The sequence below is a fragment of the Mytilus trossulus genome, chromosome 9 (assembly GCF_036588685.1).
Source record: "Mytilus trossulus isolate FHL-02 chromosome 9, PNRI_Mtr1.1.1.hap1, whole genome shotgun sequence".
Classification (NCBI taxonomy): Eukaryota; Metazoa; Mollusca; class Bivalvia; order Mytilida; family Mytilidae; genus Mytilus; species Mytilus trossulus.
In genome coordinates, this window is record NC_086381.1 from 938,685 (window position 1) to 955,598 (window position 16,914).

The window sequence follows — 16,914 nt, forward strand, 5'->3', positions numbered from 1 at the left end:
AGATACAATATTTTTTTCGTCAAACTGTTAGATTGAAAGCGTTGGACTTTTCATATAATTACCAAAGTCACTTGAAAAAATAGATTTCAGTTACACAATAGCAAATACGTTTCCAAAAATACTTTTAATAGTTCATAAAAATAACAGCCTTATATATGTGGATGTATCTTATTCAAATACAAATCTTGCCATCATTATTCGTCAAATTCGACTAGAAACATTTATTTCTAATGGTGGAGATTATTCATTTGCATGGAATCAATTAAAACGTTCTCCATATAACACTCTGAAAACGATTGTATGGAAAAACGCCGACCTAGATATTGCATTTAGACAATTCTTTAACAGTATAAGATCTATCGAGTCAATGGATATATCTGAAAATGATATTTGGTATTTTCCGGAGGAATTATTAAATCCAATGCAAAACTTGACATATCTTCATTTGAGTAAAAAATCATTTCAGTCTATTCCGATACAACTGAGTGATCATACTAAAATACGAATACTGGACGTAAGGAAGAACCGATTAACAAGTGTAACAAAGATACAACTATTACTGATATTCCTGTAGAGTTTTCGTACATTTTGAATTATGCGTTTATAGTACAATGGCCGACAATTCCAGATGATTTTGATGATACTTGGAGGAAACTGAGGATGTTGCTTACAGATGGCTTAATTGCTTAACAATAAACAGCGTTATAGAAATTGAAAATCATGAACATACCATGAAAGTTCATTATAAAACATGCTCAACTACTCTTCCAGATTTCAATCAAATTCTTTATGACTTCAATTAAAATTAAATGATGCCGAAGTTGTGGTGCACTCGCTGGTATGACATTTCGTCATATTTTTTTTAATCTCATTCGTTAAATTTGGTGATGGTAGCAACATTGCTTCAGTAACAAAATGATTTGACAATAAAGAAATTATGAAAGCAATATACATATAATAACATGTCATAATAATATATAATCAAAATCTGTGTTACATCAAAGAAAATTTGACAGAGGCTGAAATGATGCACTTGCTATTATATTATTACTTCATATAAGTGTTTGAATTCTCCATCTTACTAAGTGCACCAGCATGGTTGTGTATTATATTATAATTTACACATATAGGTATTTTGACATTATACACATTCATGTCCTGCCAATATTAAACTCTTATACATATACAGATAACGAATTTGATAAAATTTAATGAGCTTATAATTAAATTGATTTATTGTATCAACAATACATATCTTTGTTTTTCAAATTGTGTTAAAATGTACTTCATTCCATAATTTAGAGTTTGTCATTTAAAAGAGGGGCAACAAATACCATTGGGATAGTCACAATCATAGATCGAAAATAAACTGACAACGCCATGGCAAAAAAATTAAAAGACAAACAGACATATAACAGTAGATTACACAATCATAGAAAATTTAAATACAAGCAACACGAACCCCACCAAAAATGGGGCTGATCTTAGGTGATCCGGAAGGTTGAGTGAGTAGATCCTGCTCCACATGTGGTACCCGTCGTCTTGATTATGTTATTACAAATCCGATAAATAGTCTAATTCGGTAGGTCAAATTTGTGATGAAAAGCGAAGTAGATTGTAGCTACGACATTCGTTATTTAAGATCATCTGTGAAACTGTTATTCCATAACGCTAAACCAACTCGTGGTGGCCGAAGTGAAATGTTTAAATGGATGATTTCAACTTCACCATTTGAAAATCTTTATTGGCTTTCATGTGAGCAGTAACCCTCTATAAAGGAAATCATGCTATGGAATAAAAGTCCTGGAATACTGTATCAGTTATGATATATATATACACCATGTATTGTCCTTTATATCTAGTTCTATGGGCTAGATGCGTTCAACATAGTCATTATTATGTTTTTTTACATTAATAAGGCCGTTTGTTTTTCTCGTTTGAATTTATTTACATTGTCTTAATGGGGCCTTTTATAGCTGACTATGCGGTATGGCTTTGCTCATTGTTGAAGGCCGTACGGTGATATATAGTTGTTAATGTCCGTGTCAATTTGGTCTTTTGTGGATAGTTGTCTCACTGGCAATCTTACCACATCTTCTTTTTTATATAGTCAACAAATTATGAAAAAGTTAGTGAGAGAACATCATCTATATATTCTTGCAACAATATACTTGTATTTCAACATACAAATGACGCGCCTCGTCATGTATAAACACGTGTTATCGATCAATTTTTATTCCATGTTCACTTTTTAACAAGATTGCACAACCCATATTCATATGTATTGTTTATTTCAATTAAATTGTCATGTATCATCAAAAATGTCAGACGTTCCAACATTCATCGGCAGATTCAATAAAATCTGAATATTCCAAGAAATTCAAGGAATAATTTAGAAATAAGAATACTTATTGTCACGACGCGCCGTTCTATATAGAAAGTTTTGGATGTTATCATTGTTAGATATTGTTTTTCATTCACAGTTGTTTACCTTCAGTGATCAATTGTTTGTTGGTCTATATTGTTCCTGCTTGAAATAAACAACAAAACAAATATGCAGTTGTATATTCATTGCGCACATTGAGTATACAATAAATCAAACGAATGTATCAATCATTTTAATTACTTATCATGTAAAGTAATAATATACGAATACCGTTTAGACAGCTCCTATTCTATAGTTTAATCTAAAATTACTTCTTTTATGAATCTCTTATACTAGTAATTATTCACTAAAAGTTATTAAATCAACACAACTCTCCTATTTGTTTTTGGGTGTTTTCTCTGCAGGTAAAAGTGACCGTTAAAGATACGTTATGTGCATAACGCATTGATAGTATACGGTGATGAAACAGCAATGGATTTTGATTTGATAGGAAGTGAAATTCAAATAATGAGATTTCTTTGAATTAACATTGTTTTCATAAATTCCCATTCTCTCTCATAAATAAATGCGGATGTATGTTATGTGTCAATAGCACATATATTCTAACCCAACAGTTCCACATTTATGGGTACCCCTAATATTTGTATAGGTAGTGTTCTGTACAGAGAGGTAAAAAGCTTTTTTACATAATTTTGTTATCAGTTATTCAGCTAGTTTGTAACATTCTTAAGATTATCAAGTGTAACAAAATCTTACCATTATCAGACTGTCATATCAAATATGTTATAAAAAAACAGGAACGGGCATAAACCGATTTATAAAAAGCAAAAGACTGAATTTTAAACCTCAGAATTTACCGGCAGATATCAATGTTCTAGAAGTTAGTTCGAACCAATTAACAGCTTGTGAAAACGATTCGTCCGTTAATTATAAGTTCCTACAGGAAGTGATTCTTTAAGAAGAAAAACAATTGAAGATTAATCTAGTGTCTCATTTAAGTGGTATTATAATATCGCCCCTCTTGACAGTTCTCACGATATGCATACTAGTAATTTATTATAATGTTTATCCCGATGGATTTTTTTTTCCAATTAAAAACGTAACAAAATTGGATATCAGAAATAAACTTCCTCAACCGATATATTTTGATGAAGATTTATTCCGACCATGAGTTGTCATAGGAATTGATATGAAGCCTGTGCCACAATTTGTTCGGATTGACAACCAATTGACAATGTGTTGATAGTGTACACATACAACATAAACAAATAAATGTGTATCTTGTTGTTAAATTTAGATCAAATTACTCCAAAATTGCCTTTAGAATATTAATCGTGAAATTCGTGCTTACACAATACGCGGAAATGTGTGTTGACTTCGTTTACGTAATTACCGTAACGAGCGTACGTGTATTTGAAACTATTTTCTTTATTTTATGATATAAAAAGTGTTTATTATTTGAAATATGCTAATTTTTGAAAGATGACCTTGATTTAAAAAAGAATGTTTTTTCCCAGATAAAACAAATACTCGTAAAGCTTATCGGTGAAATGTAATACGTGGTCCCCTTGCGTTCGTGCGTACGGTTCAACAAACGTAAAAAAGTTATAACAACACGGTAAGATAGACCTTAGTAATTGACTATATTAAACTGAAAATAACTGTCCAAAATAACAAAATATAATTGAAATTAAGTATAAAGACAGACATAATGAATTGGCACGGTGTAGAGAAAAATAAAAGTCACGTTAAAGTAATTTATTACATAAAATTTATAAAGGGAGATAAATCACTTGTAAGTAATTTCTAACATCAAATTTATAATGGGAGATAATCACTTGTAAGTAATTTTTAAAGAGAGATAAATTCCTTGTAAGTAATTCATTACATCAAATTTATAATGGGAGATGAATTACTTGTAAGAAATTTATTACATAACATTTGTAATGGGAATATATATTCTGACTCGTTTCATGACCAATAAAAGATTGATAATTCATTTAACTTGTTTTCTCTTGTTTCTCGAATTTCATATATTTTCTTTAAAATTATGAATCAGGACAAAATAATCCTGTGCTCATTATAAAGTACACGGCTATTTCCGTATAGAAAATTCAAACATCAATCATTTGATAAAAAAAGATAAAAACATGCATTAAGTCTACTCATGTTAAAAATCAATATATTATCTTAAATAAAAAGTATTAATAAATTTGTCATTTATATTAAAAACAGTTTGAGCTGATAAAATTCCATTTGTCCTAGATAAAGTGGTGTTGACTTATAACGCATATGTTAAAAATCCTGTGAACGTATTTGATATCCATGTCACAACATGTGATCGTTTTTTTATATCGATGCCAGAAAATGTTGAGGATAATTATTTATTCAGTTATTGTTATTGTTATTCAGTGTGATGTTATCTCTCGTTCATCAGATTGTGATATCAAATATGTATTTAATGGGAAACGTGGACTTAAAATAGCTGATTGTAAAAACCGAGGACTGTAGTTTATTCCTCAAGATTTACCGCCGGATATAAATGTTTTAGATATATCTTCAAATCATTTGAGAAGTATTGAAAACAGTTCGCTGATTAACTATACCCATCTACACGAACTTAATGTGAGAAAAAATCAGCTGAAACATTTATCTCAGGAGTCTTTCCAGGGATTACACAATCTTGTTGTGCTTGACATGTCTCACAATCTGCTTGATTTATCTTATGCATATTCAGCGGAATTATTCCTTCCAATTCAACACTTATCAAAATTGGATATCAGGAGTAATATGCCTCAACCTGAGAATTATGATAAGGAATTCGACTATCCTGATCATGCGTTCGGTGTTCTGATAGAATTAACTTTCTTAGGGATTGATATGATGCCTGTGCCAATATTTGGAAGCGGATTCAGTCAAATGAAGAAACTTCGAAAATTATACTTTCAATCTTGTTATTTAGTGCGTCTATCAAATGAAACATTCCAAAAGTTTTCATCGTCTGTAGAAGAGCTTTATCTCAGGAATTGTCGATTAAACTTTGTGAAAACAGAATATGATGCTATGAATCCGTTTCCAAATCTACGTGTACTAGATTTGTTTGGAACGTTTATGCACCTCACGCGTGCCTTACTTCTTTTACATCCATACCGTTATAGAAATATGACCACGATTAACTTAGGTCATGTCAGTGACCTAATCATTGATAGTGACGACCTCCCGTATGCTCTGACAATAACATCCGATATAGTGAAAAACCTGAAATCCATTTGCATGGAACATCTAGATTTATCTCAGAATGGAATTGATAATGTGATATACTTATATATAATACCCACTTTCAAAGACAGGCCACCATCAAATTTCGCATAGTTATGCGGCTAATGTGTATGGTTAAGAATCAGCTCTTATTAGATTGATTTAAACTGGTGAATTCAATGGAATTGAGACTCTACATAGCCTCTTTTTTTTTTTAAAAGAATAACCATCGATATAATGTGTATGATCCCAATAACAGCTAATTAATCTATAAATAGTTATCAAAGGTACCAGGATTATAATTTAGTACGCCAGAAGCGCGATTCGTCTACATAAGACTCATCAGTTACGCTCTTATCGAAATATTTATAAAGCCAAACAAGTACAAAGTTGCAGAGCATTGAGGATGAAAAATTCCAAAAAGTTATGCCAAATACGGCTAAGGTAATTTTAATCAGTCTGATCATTCTTTTGTTTCAATCAACGTCCGGATCATAGAGAAAACAAATAACCTTATATTGAATTCATCATATCGTCTACAAAGAAACGATGATTGGATAAGAGAGTTTGGAACAAGCCATTCCCTATGGATGCATTGACAAAATTAATGATGGAGTTATTTTTTCTAGTCCAAGATGTAGTACAGTCAATATATTACAGTTTTTTTTAACACTTCTGTTCGACGAAATATAAGTCATTTTCACAGATTTTATTCACCACCTGCTATTGAACCGGGATAGTTTGTTATCGTCATTTTAAAACTAAACTCATTAATTCACTAAATCAGTCCTACATTATACTTCATTCAATTATCTTAATTTTATTTACTGTTCTAAGTGGCCCAAAATACTTCCGTTGTTGATTCTAATTCTGTTTTGTATAAGCTAGTTGCAATAGTCAATGGACATTGATAACTATAGCCTATTAAAATCCATAACAATTACTTCCTTAAGTATGGATAAACGTATTGTTTTCTAAAGTAGAATCCGCCAAATAAAGGTTAAAATGCTTTCAATATTTGCAATAACCAGAAATCTGTACAAAAAACTTCACATGATTACATCAAAATTAAAGCTTAACCTGTAGTTTCATATACTTACACAAAGTATCATGCATCCAAGATGTTCGACCTTAACAAGGTGTTAAAGGCCTTTAACTTCCGAGATGTGCAATTCAAACCTCCGAATTGTTAATGTGCATCGTTAAAATACAATAGTCATGCTAGTCATCATTATTACTGACAACAATTGCATAGTTACCGATGACATAACAAGAAAATTAATAGCAAAATCACCGACATATAGAATTTCCAAGCCCATCAACTGAAAAAAGAACTTCAAGTTACTGAAAGAAGAAGTTGAAGACTGTGGTAGAAAATGAGTAAAGCGTGAACCAGACGAACCAGAACTGGAAACTTTGTCAGAATGAATCAACTGTAGTACGAACCAAACTTTAGAGTCTAAACTTGTAATCGATCACTTATCAACCAGTACTAAACCATTTTATACGAGTCTGATTTATACTTAATGAGTGCCAATGAGACAATTCTCCTTCCAAATCACATTTATAAAAGTAAACCATTATAGGTCAGGGTACGGTCTTCAACACGGAGCCTTGGCTCACATCAAACAGTAAGCCATAAAGAGCCCAAGAAACAAGTGTAAAACCATTCAGACGGGAAAACCAACGGTCTACTATATATAAACACTATGAATGTTTCAATGAATTATGTTAGTAATGCGGAATTAAAATTGAAAACCTGATAGAAAGCAGTTGTAATATGTCGAGCGTTGAGACACTTTCATACTGGCATGAAAATACGGATATTTTGTGTTATCAAAATTTGCTGTTACAAACTATTAGAAATTATTATAAATTAAGGAATGTATCTCCCTCATGCAAAGCTCTGATTCATTTCACGGATTTGGCTATACTTTTTGGACCTTTAAAATTATAGCTCTTCACTTTTATATAATCTTTGGATTTCAAATATTTGGGCCACGAGCATCACTAAAAAGACATGTATTGTCGAAATGCGCATCTGGTGCAAGAAAATTGGTACCGTTAATTTTATTTCATAAGTGTATTTATTTCAAAATATTTCATTGAGGAATCTACTATAATCATTTATTTAACGTCCAATTCAACCAACCTTACAACTAATTTTGGAGTTTCCCCATATTTGAAAGTGACGGTTACGGTTAATTCATCAGCAGAATAAATTAACAATAAAAGTTGATGACACAGCAATAAATTTATACACCAGGAAGTTACAGTCAACTAATTCTTTATATCACTTTTAATTGTTTGTGTGATATCTTTCCCTCTCCTCAATAAATTGGGAATACCCGTATGTGTCAATGAGACAGCAAATTATAATAAACATATACACAAGATAAAATCAAATTAAGCCGTTTAGTATGCATAGGTATAAAAATATATACTTAATATAGAGACAGTGCTAGAAATTGACCGTCAAAGACTTTTTTAAAGTTATAATGGCGTAATCCCCGTTTTGTCAAGAGAAAGAAAGAAATTATACAAACAGTATGAACAATGTCAATTTATAGTAGTCTGAGGAAATCTTTGACTTTAATGTCCTAATATTAATATTCATTGCTGTATCATCACCGTACATTGTCATTGCATCTCTTATAATACTAAACCACTAACGGGAAATATTGTGCATGATTTTCCAGATGATTAAGACACATTACTTCAATCAGTTTAAATGAGGTTCGGACCTGACATGTTACTGCTAGTTTGATAATTTATGTTTCTTTGTCATTTGTTTAATTTCTTCTATTACATATTTTGACATCGGAGTTGGACTTCTTTAAAGCATGGTTTTCTGTGCGTATTGCCGTGAGTTTGTTTCATCTGTTTCAGTTAGATGAATAGATGAGTTGAGATCACACAAAACATGTTTATTCCCGCCAAATTTTTTACACCTCTCCAAAGTCAAGAGCTGATGGCCTTTTTAGACTTGTATCCTTTTTAAATTTCAACTGTTCCTATGTTTCGGAGTTTATTGTTACATCCATTTCTCAGAAATAAAACGCATTTTGTTAGAGGTCAGTCGAATTCAGTCTTCTGGTGAGGGATTTTCTCGCTATCTTGAAGACCATAAGTGGCACAGGTCTGTGCTCTGCTCTATTGTAGAGTTAGTGTGCTTTTGACTAATTCCCCCATTTTATTCTCAATTTTATGAAGAAGAAACTTCACCACAAAAATGATTTCAGCTTTTCTATGTAATTTTCAAATTTCTTTGTCAGAAATTTTCATCCAGGCCTGCTTATACTTTTTTGTTGATATGATACCCGAATATCTGAATATTGCGTTTAAGTATCGAAATAACATTTTATTGAGAATAATTTACTTGTTATAGAAAGAATATCTAATAATTATAAACACAAATGCATAAAAAGTTATACAAAGCACACATGGTCAACTGTTTGTTTGTTTGTATATAACTTTCCTGTATTTTATAGATCAATGACAGACAGTTTTGTTGTTTTATTTTTAACTCTTGATAATTTATTAGAACCCAAAACCCAGGTATGTCGTATGTAAAGAGAGACCATCCCTTATGTAAACTTACTACATTAAAAACTATTGTATTTCATTCATTCATGCAACATTAATGAAGCATGGAGTCTTACTTCTTTTTTTAATGTGTTTATGCGTTCGAAATAAAGTGTTGTATTCTTTGGAAACCGTGTGTGTTCAAGGCACTATTTGAATTCCTTTCGAGAATTTACAGTTCACAAAATGACGAGGATTTCGATTTATTTAGCTCTTGTATACATTCTTACGATAAATGAGTATATCACAATCTTTCATTTATCAGACTGTGATATTAAATACGTTATTAAAAAAACACAGGAAGTTAAACAAGCAGATTGTGAAAATAGGGGATTGAATGTTATACCTCAGAATTTACCGGGATATATCAATGTTCTAGATCTTATTTCGAACCAATAAACAGCTATTTACAACAATTCTTTCGTTATCATAAGTACTTACAGGAACTGATTTTAGGACAAAACAAAATTGACTATTTATCAAGTGGGTCATTTTAAGGATTATATAATCTTGATACGCTTGACATGTCTCATTACATGTTGGATTTATCAAAAACATATTCAAAGGAAATATTTGTTCCAATTAAAAACTTTAAAAAATTGGATATCAGAAGTAATATGCCCAAACCAATAGATTTTGAAAAGGAATTTATTTATCCCGACCATGTATTTGGAGTTCTGAGTGAGTTGTCGTTCTTAGGAATAGATATGATGCCTGTGCCACAATTCAGAAGCGGATTCAGTCAAATGACCAACCTACATGAATTATACTTCAAATCATGCTATCTAGTAAGCTTGTCTAATACAACATTCCAAGCGTTTTCAATATTTTGTACAGGAGCTAAGTCTAATAAACTGTCGACTAAAAGCCGTCAGAACGGATGTTGATGCTTTGCTTCCGTTTCCAAATCTCTGTATAATAGACTTTCATGGAACATTTATGCATCTAAGACGAGCACTCTATTTATTACACCCGTATATTTACTCCAATCTGACCACAATTAACTTTGGTCATGTAAGTGACGATAGTATTGATAGCAGTGAACTACTTTTTGTGACGACACTTACACCCGACATGATGAAATATCTGAAAACAATTTGCGTAGAGAATTTAGATTTATCAAATAATGGTATAATTGATTACGAACCTGGGTCTTTATTCACCTTTGATCGCCCTGAATGTGTACAAACTCTTTCTTTAAACAGAAACCAGTTTGTTATTGTTACTACGAAAACGATCAGCGAATTGAATTCTTTTTGTGGAAAATCTGTTCAACTTAAATCGATAGATTATTCATATAATGCTGTCAACTAATTCATAGACAATTCTGTGAATTCTATTTTAGAGAAAAAGAGATTGCATGGCAGTTTAGTGACTTTACCAATATCTCTAGAAAAACTAGATATGAGTAACACTATACTCACAACATACCCTGCATTGTTGTTTAAAGTTCCTCTAAATAACAACCTCAAATATTTAGATATATCTTATTCAAGGACAAATATGCCATTAGTATTTCTTGAAATTCGAATTGAAACATTTATATATATACTGGACTTTACGAAACTGCGTGGAGTGAATTGATACGTTTTCCTGAACACGACTTGAAAACAGTTGTATGGAACGAGGCTTATCTGAAGAAGGGATAAAAGAAAAGGGAAACCAGTTGTTCGGGGTATTAACATCTGTAGAGTCGTTGTATATATCTCGAAATAATATTTGGTATTTTCCAAACGAGCTTTTAAAACCAATGTCTAATTTGTCAAATTTGAATTTAGGTAAACATTTACTTCCGTCAATTTCGGAACAACTGACTATTCATACTAAAATAAAGGTGCTTGATATGGGAAACAATCTCTTAACAACTCTGAGTTCGGTCATACGAAATTGGGCAGACAAGATGCAAGCACGGCATGGAATGTCTTTGTTTCTTGATGGTAATGCTTTAATGTGCAACTGTGATAATTTAGACTTGATACGATAAATTAACACTACAAAAGTTAATCTTGACAGTCGGTCTTATAAATGTCAATTATCGAATGGAACCATTTCTGACACACTTACTGTCCACAACTCATTCTCGCACTGGTTTACGGACTGTGGCTTCAACATTGTTATCTACATGCAGTAGGACAACCGGAAGCAGCACTTGAGTAAGGATTTTGCCGCTCAGTGATACGGTTCACTAGACGACGTTGTCAACACGTAATGGCGGCCATTATTTGACGCTGGATCTGGCATTCCATGCTGAAAAGTTGCATTCTTGGATGTTTAATCTTTATGCTAAACAACACAAAAGGTAAAGGTTTATTCCAGATATTTCAGTTAATTACTATCAAATAAGTCGGCACCAAAGAAATGATTTAAACGGCAAAAATAAAATGTAAAATTATATCAAACATGAAAATTGAAATCCAATCATCATCATTTCCTTATAATGTACTAGTATTGAATCAACTATTTACTGGTGAATTACATTCGGAATTCGGTCTAAGGTATCCGCACTTGTCTCCGGAAATATTATATCCACATAAGTTGTCAACATCCGTTTTTAAACTGGTCAAGGTGTTCTTCACGATCTCCATGGAAAATATTCACGCTTTCCCTTTTTGCTCAGATAATAGAACATTGTAAATCTCTATCTGAAAATACGTATCGGGTTCAACTCAAAAGTACAACCTATAGGCGGATGTAGGGGGGGGGGGGGGCTAAGCTCCCCCTTTTGAGAAAAAATTTGGTTGTTTATATAGGGAATCACTGAAGTGTGGCTGGAGCGGGCCCCCTTTTATGTCAGTCAGTGGGCCCCCACTGTTCAAGGTAACACCAGTTGGTTATTTTACAATGCGCTATGATTTCAATCCCACAAATATGATACAAAACATGATAGACAAATATGAATTAACACTATTTTGACAATGAAATAGACTGAAATATTTTACATTTAACAGTCAGACAAGAAAATTGCCAATGGAATAAATTTTGAATGGAAGTTAAAATTTATAGTTTATAGGTCAAAAGAATCATACACAGGCTTTAAGGCCAAATGATATACTATTTATAGTTTAAAGATTTTATACTATATGTATTATCTATGCTGTAGAATTTCAAGATAGTTTCATTTGGATTTAAAACCTAATTTCCAGAATGAAGGGTACAGTAATTTGAAATTCATTAATAAAGATTTAAAACAATATAAGGGAATTAACTCTTACATGCATATGATGTGCATCATATCCATGAAAATGTCAGATCACATATTGGTCAAAAATGCCCATATAACAATGACATATAATATATAAAAATTATCATTTATCATTACTTTTCAATTGAATCAACAAACTTGATTTAATAACAAAATATTTTTTTTTATTTTCAGTACACTGTCAGCATGGTCAGAAGAAAATGTTTACTGGAGGATGAAAATTTTAAAACCTGGAATCAGCAATGTATATGAAAATGAAAATAAGATATATTCATGTACATAATGGTAAACATGTGGTTCAATTGTTTATTAGCAGACATTTTTGTTGAACTTATGCAGGATTGAACAAATGAAACTTAAGCTGACTATGGGCTCAATGTGTAGTAAAAAGAGGATTTTGAAATATGCAAGATTCATCAACGTTAAAATGTGCACAAGTGAAATGTCATCATATTTAGTAAAACAAAATCAGATTATTGACTCAGTTTAAGTCTGTTTTTTTTCATGAAAAAAAAAGTTTCAAAGCAATATCACTGTTGTATAATTAATAAGATTCCTCATTTTTTTCGAGCCTGCAACTTTTGTTGCAGAAAGCTCTACAAAGGGATAGTGATCCGGCCGCTATGGAAGTGGGGTTAGGTAACTACTGAAAAGGTTTATATCTTAAAAGGTTGAAGACCTAAACGCTTCATTCTTGGTATATAGGTCATGCCTCATGTTAAGAAGTTTCTGTCAGTCACATGTCCAATGTCCTTGACCTCATTTTCATGTAACATTGACTTCTTGAAAAGATAAGATTTTTTGTAATGTTAAATTCTCTCTCATTATAAGTAATAGGATACATTGTAACTATATTTGGTATGTCATACCTTGCAAGGTTCTCATGCCCGTCAGACAATTTTCACTTGTCCTCATTTCATGGATCAGTGAACAAGGTTAAGTTTTGGTGGTCAAGTACATATATCAAATACTACATTTATAAGCAATAGGTCTAGGATATTTGGTGTATGGAAGGACTGTAAGGTGTACATGTCCAACTTGCAGGTGTCATCTGACCTTGATCTTATTTTCTTTGTTCAGTGGTTATTCATGTACATGTAGTTTAGTTTTTGTGTTTTGGTCTGTTTTTCTTATACTGTATACAATAGGTCTACTGTATTTAGTGTACGGAATGATTGTAAGGTGTTCGTGTCTAGCTGGCAGGTGTCATCTAACCTTGACCTCATTTTCATGGTTCAGTGGTAAAAGTTAAGTTTTTTTTATTTTTGGTCTTTTTTTTCTAATACTATATGCAATTGGTCAACTATATTTGGTGTATGGAAATATTTTATGATCTATATGTCAGTCACACAGGTTTTATTTGAACTTGACGTCATTTTCACAGTTCATTGCCGAATGTTGAGTTTTTGTTTTCGTTTGGTCTGTTTTCTTAAACTATGAGACTGAGTATGATCAATAGGTCAACTATATTTGTTGTATGAAAGATTTGTTTTCTGTACATGACTGCCTGTAACAGTTCATTTGACCTCGACCCCATTAGCATGGTTCATTGGTCAATGTTTAGTTTACTTGGTTAATGTGAAGTTTGTGTGACAGTTGTAATAAAGCTTTATATTTAGGTCTATCAACATAATATCAATGATAGGTAAAAAAAAAAGCGAGACATTTCAGCGTGTGCACTCTTGTATTGTATACTTCTGAAAAACGAATATATCATCCCCCTGGACTCAAGTGTTTCACTTTTATTATGCATGCATGTAATTTAAAGAAATCTCACTTTTACCTTTTGGCTAATTCAAGTTTTACCATTCCAGAATTATTTGACTTTTTTCATGGTTAATAAGACTTTTACATTTTACCCATGTGTTGTTAATCTTTATTTTTAAGAATTGAATCACAAGGATGAATTTGATCAAATAAGCTCACTTTTGGATATTTATCACATATCGCATACTTAAATAATCTATTAAATTGAAAATGGAAATGGGCAAGGTTTTAAAGAGACAACCCAATCAAAGAGCAGAAAACATGTCTGACAGAGCAGAACCAATTAGTGTGCTTAGACTGATTTCCTTCACTTTGGCCTATTATTGAGATTTAGTGAAAGAATTTTAATTATTTTATCTCTATCAATTTAGGGAGAGGGGAATCAGTATTCAACACTGCATTACTACATGTATTAATCCTACCACCAGTTACAAACGTATGATATGCTTCATATGCTTTTATTTTTCACTTTTGCACACAGACTATTCCTTTTCAGGTCGTTTTGTGTCATGTTATTGAGGGGTCTTTTATATACATGTAGCTTCAGCTGACGTCGGCCGACGCAAAATAGTCCAATTTTCGGGGTAGGACTACTGAGCGCCGCCGAATCACATTTTGGCCAAAAAGGCACATCCGGTTGTCCTACTGATGTATAGCAGTCTCGTTACTGCTTCAGTTGTATAGTAAGAGGTGGAAGATTGCCTTCTCTATTTATGGAGTAATTCGGCGTACTATTGAAAAAAAAGTTCGAAAGACATACCAGTTCGACGTATACATGTCTTATGAGGGAAAGATAGTTAGTTGGATAAAAAATGTCTTAGCACCAAATCTTGAGGACAAGTGGGGACTGACAATGTGCATAAAAGATCGAGATTTCATAATGAAAATTGAAAATCGAATGTTGAAAACGAATGTTGAATGTTGAAAACGAATGTCGAAAGTTGAGATTCGAATGTTAAAAATTAATGTTGAATGTTAAAAACGAATGTTGAATATGAATACGAATGTTGAATGTTTCAAACAAATATCGAATTTGAATACGAAAGTTGAATTCTGAAAACAAAATAGTGAAATACAATTAAAAAAAAAGTTTAACAAAAAAAAATAATTGAATATTTTAATTGAATGTTAAATGTTAAAAAGTAAAAACACAAAAATACTGAACTCTGAGGAAAATTCAAAAAGGAAAATCAAAAATCATAAGGCAAAATTCAAAGTCCAAACACATCAAACGAATTGATAACATCTGTCATATGATGCTACAAAAAAAATATTGAACGTTGAATGTGGAATATTGAACCAACTTGACATCCGTACATGGAGTTATACGCATACGTACATTCAAGGTTCTACAATATGTATTTACTTATAGTTTGGCATTTTACAAAAACATGTTTATGCAGTATCTGAGTAGCTTTTTGTTTAGTACATACATATAATTGAAATTTGTACTTCTATATATGTCATTTGGTCTCTGTAGGAAATCAAGAGTTGTCTCGTGAACAATTATACAAAATATTCTTTGAACATTAACATTGCTTGTAATTGAACTGCTTTTATTTAAACACTCTTTTAATCACTTTCCAGCAAAACTATGTTACTTTAAACACTCCTTGACAAGTTTCAACAATCAAATTATACAGGGCTAGACAATAAGATCCCTTATCAAAATTGACAGTGTCTGCAGTTTCTACTATAAAATATAAATATCCAAGCGATACATTTAACAAAAACATATTGGATATTTCACAACGAAGTCGACAAGTCATTGATAAAGAAAACCAAGCAAGCCCCGAGCTTCTAACTGGTCACCTTTATTCCGAATATGTCGTACACTAACAACAATATGTTTGCATTGATGCCAGGGCCGTACGGTTACCTATAATTGTTAATGTTTGTGTCATTTTGGTCTTTTGTCTCAATGGCAATCATACCGCATCTTCTATTATATTTTTTGCCACATGATGAAGCGATTTTCTTTTAACACAGATCACCCGTAACATTTCTGTAAAACTGTTACTGACTCGACCACTGTTTTTCCTTTGTTGGGGTACAGTTGAATTTTAAAAAGATGAAAATATATATGGAGTACAATTCATAACAGCAACTTTAAATTACAAAATATTCAACACTTCAGAGTAACACAGGGTCTTCGAAATGTATAGTGCCGATACCATAACAAATCAGTCTATAAAAACAAACCAAACAACAACTGACAATTTCAAAGTTTTTAATTAGAAGAACTACTTATCATAAGCAGGAGATATATTATATTTTCTCGTAAAATGATAAACAAAAATAAATCATTCAAAGACGGACAAATATAGTTATAGGGTTTTAACATAGCAATGTAAGTGTGCGTTAACGAAGTAACCCTGTCGTCGTATATGTGTTTCTCTCCTGATAACACTTTGTTATAAACACTGCAATTGTTCAACTTTTTCGGTAGGAATACAATCTTTATACCCCTTGTTTCACAAAACATAGACTCTAATATCTCTTTCACAGTGTATATAAAGTGCGAATCCAGCTAGTTCATTTTTACTGTTATATGCGGGTATGTCTATTGTAGAATAAAGGATCATGGGTAAACTGTATTTGTTTACGTTTTGAAAATATCAAGTTAAAGGATTTTAAGTTAAGTTTTAACATATTTTCATTGTGATATGTCTTTATAATATACAAACATAGCATTAAAGTTCAAATAAGTGTTATA